Consider the following 4,078-nt stretch of genomic DNA (forward strand, 5'->3'; position numbering starts at 1 on the left):
TTTTCACATTCTGATATCCATCAGTGGAAACAGTATAAGACTAAGATATCTAGAGCATAATTGAAATATTATTAAATTACCAAACCTATTTTAATATTTTATGGTGTGTCAACTGATGACTCATCAGGTGAAAAATAACTTTCTTTAACTGCTGGGAATCATAGACACTGAAATGAATACTTATGAATTAGATGAGACGCGTTATTATTAGTGCGTAAGTAATTTCTTAGTTCCCAACGTTAAGTAGTGATAAACTACTTAGTTCGGTGTAAAGTTGGTTTAGAGATATAAATGATTAAGCAATGCTTCGAAATTATTCCCAAGAAAATCGAGTAAAAGCTAATGACTAATATGTTATTAAGATCATTTACATTTATTTTGTTTATATTTCCAGTTCTAAGTAAAATAGTAGTGATTATACGAAGTTGGTCAGATTCTTAATTAATTTATAGAAACGAGTGCACTAGTAAAATGCTATATTTTACATCTAGAACTTCGGTAGCTTAATGATAATTAATTTCAACTGTACATCAGCAAACGTTTATAAAACGGTATTTATTCTGAATTACCTTTAGATGAAAACATCATTGTATCACTGATTGAGAGAATTATTATTGGAAGTATCTTATAGTTATTTATGAATAATTCGTTAGAGCGTAGTCAGTTTGGAATAATTGTGATTTTCAGTTCTTTAATTTATGTTATCTACGGTGCACATTTACTATAATCTAGGAAACGGCTTTACAACTTGTGTGAAGATTTCGTATCAGTAAGTGCAGAAAATAATGTCCCTTTCTAAAAGAATGTATTGCTGGTCGAGTATTCGGTCTTTAAATCTGTCTACAGTTTATTGAACGCTATCCTGATCTCAAATGTACAGCAGGATCCTAAAGTCTAACATTATGTATCTACGAATTCTCAAGTTTATTGATCATATATTGAGCTGAATTAGGGAGTGATAATTAAATTAATGCAACAAGGACGTAGCAAACTGCATCGGTTTTTGTAGGCAGACTAGAAATTAGGAAACCTGCAGAGCTTCTGTTGATTAAGTGGATAAGCGGTGTAAACAAAGGAAAACTTTCGGAACGAAAGAAATCAAATCCGAAGAACACTACCTGTAGGTGGTAGGCCGAGTCAGGCCCAATATACGATAAAAGTAAGATCAAAATGAAGCGCATTCATAGTCCTAAAACACCAGTCTTTGTCTGTCATAACCGAGAAATTAGAATTTCTCAAGTAAAAACACATGCTGTATTTGTTTTATTTATGCATCCCAAACTTGAACACATTAATAAGCGAGAACATTTGAAACTCATGTGAATTAAATGCAAATCATATATATTTCGGGAAGATACATATGAGTATTATGAAATAACTAGTCTAGTGAGCATAGGTTTCCTGGAAATCGTTCTACGCTACTTCACTTTCTAGGGCGTAAGTTCTTAGTTGCTTTTCATGTGGCCACCACAACTAACGACACACTAAAGCACATTCTCTGTATAAATGGACTGCAACTTTTCAAGGATTTGCTCAGACAAGCAATGAATCTGTAGATGTCAGTTGTTAACGATTGTTTCGTTAGAAACGACTGTAAGATATGATACCAACAGCTTAAAATATTTTAGGAACTTTGTACTAGGGAATGAATTATAACTTCATCAGTTATCGCGACATTGAAGAATAGGGTTGTTGGGTATATTTACTTCCCCCCGACAATAACAAATTAACTAAATACTTTGGTATGAACCATAATATGTGAGGGCTGATGATGCTACTCAGCTGCCTAAACCATAGGGGCGGGGTTTGGGGCTTTGCCTCTAATCAGCAGACAATTTAGTGAGCACGGGTAAGCCATTGTTCAGCTGCCACTATGAGCACCTGCTTAAGGTCAGTATCTGTCTATGGGACTCTATGTAATATACCAAGAACACAAATCAGAGACTGAATCACTTACTTAACTGCTATTGTTCGAAATAAACGGGTCGTTCCCATCATACTAGTTTGGTAATCACTGGTGGTTTCACCATAGCGATGTAGAGTATGAAGCAGTTTACAATAATGAGACCTATTAAATTATGGTGCAGGCAAATCATCGCCCAGTTTACTCAGTTATTATTGATGGGGAACATCGATTATTTATATTAACGACCATATTATTGGTGAACCTTCGCAATTTTAAATTCATAAACTTATCATTATTAGTACTATTCTTTGAAGCACAATCTACAGAAAACCACTTGCGAATGGGGTAATCGTGGTAAACACAAAACTAGTGATATCAAGCTACGATTCTTCAAGTCCTACATCCAGTAACGATGTAATCAGGCAGACTATCAGATCACATTATTTCTTGGCCACTCTTCCTTTAATGATCGCATCATAAAAATACAAAACACAGTGATACATCAGCGTCCGCAACGATGATAAATAAGTTTCAACTGCAAAAGCCGTGAAAACTTGACGCTAAATGTACATGAGGACGTTATGTACAGTGATATATGTGCTATGAAATTGATTTTACAAGTGACAACACTACAACCCTTTCATGAATGAGATTTTAAACGTGACCACGGTTTACGAGGGATGGGATCTAATCTTCTGAAGCAACACACGTGTTAATGACCGTTAAGGTGAGGGGCTTTCGTGATTTTTTGAAAAGTTAAGAATAAACACCGACAATACAGGAGTCCTCAGGTCAAACGGTTATCAGAGGAGTTTTGACCAGTTAAACGTAAATCCGGATGATAAAGACAAGCCATTGTTACGAATCCCCTGACTTCCCTCGATTCCATCGTTTTACTCGCCTTCGGATGTGTTAAGCTCACTACGCTTCGCTTCCAAACACAAGAAATTGGATATGTTACAATTAAACTACACCTAGTGAGAACTCATGTGTTTATAATCGATTTCTACCATTATGACTAAAATATCTATTATCGAAGATGTCCTTGCTTGGTGATTAAGTATGACTATTTAAATGAAATTAACATGGTAGCATAACTGAGAAATAAGACAAGGAATGTTAGTATTATTTATTACAGGGGACGGATAGAAAAGTGCAATATTTTTACAATTACTCAACATCTGAGACTTAAGTCATCACAAAGTATCCAATCGATCGTCATCGCACTCTCTGATATATAAAACATTATTGCACCGGATCAGAACCTCTCCCAAACTTCCAGTATGACAATTGTCAATATACTCATCCGTGCTATGGAGTTGCAAATTCATATATCTGTCTACAGAAACAAGGTATCCTTTGTACTCCATTCCCCACTTTAGTTTAACAATGACCTGCTTCCCAGTTATTCCACTGAGAAAAGGTTTCGGATTATTCATTGTGACGTCCATTATGCACACTGTAGAGTTAACAATTTGTCATGCGCGCAATTAGGGCAGCATTGTTTACAATGGTCAATACCAAATATCCAATACCTTTATCACGAGCTTGTATACAGTGATTGATTTCATTGCGCCAGCTTGCTGTTTTAGTACGTTCCTGTGTCTTTGATAATATCCTATGGGTAGTTGCCTAGTCACTCGAATGAATTGGTTCAAGTTAGTGTAGTAGGTATTTGGAGATTTTCGTATATTGTAACCTGAGTAGGTGCATTTGTCATTGGAGTTAAAGGGCTAATGAATTCCAGAAGCCATCACATTACTCAACAGGATGTCGGTTGGTCACAGTATGAAAAATAACAAAGTGATATTTCAAGCTCTAAATGTAGATGGCTGTTTTAAGAAAAAATTAAATAGTTTAATTAATCATTTATTTATATAAACTGTGTTAGAATAAAAGGGAAAGCAGATATGATAATAAGCGGGACGTAAACCAGCTGTCGATATGCGGTGGTGACAATATTGGGTAAATTTTTAGACATGCATCAGGGACAGCTGGTTCCAGAGGGAGATGACCATTCGTGGGTGAGTTCGTGTTTATCAAGTCTTCAATTGGAGTTAACCACCGAGGCAACTGTGGTCACTTCAGCTAGGATGACATTCACAGTGCGAGCAAGTCTTGGTGTAGAAAAGTGAGAGTGTATCTGGGTTCTCACTTTTGACTCGCAGTTTT

The sequence above is a fragment of the Schistosoma haematobium genome, chromosome 2, assembly GCF_000699445.3.
Source record: "Schistosoma haematobium chromosome 2, whole genome shotgun sequence".
Taxonomy (NCBI): Eukaryota; Metazoa; Platyhelminthes; class Trematoda; order Strigeidida; family Schistosomatidae; genus Schistosoma; species Schistosoma haematobium.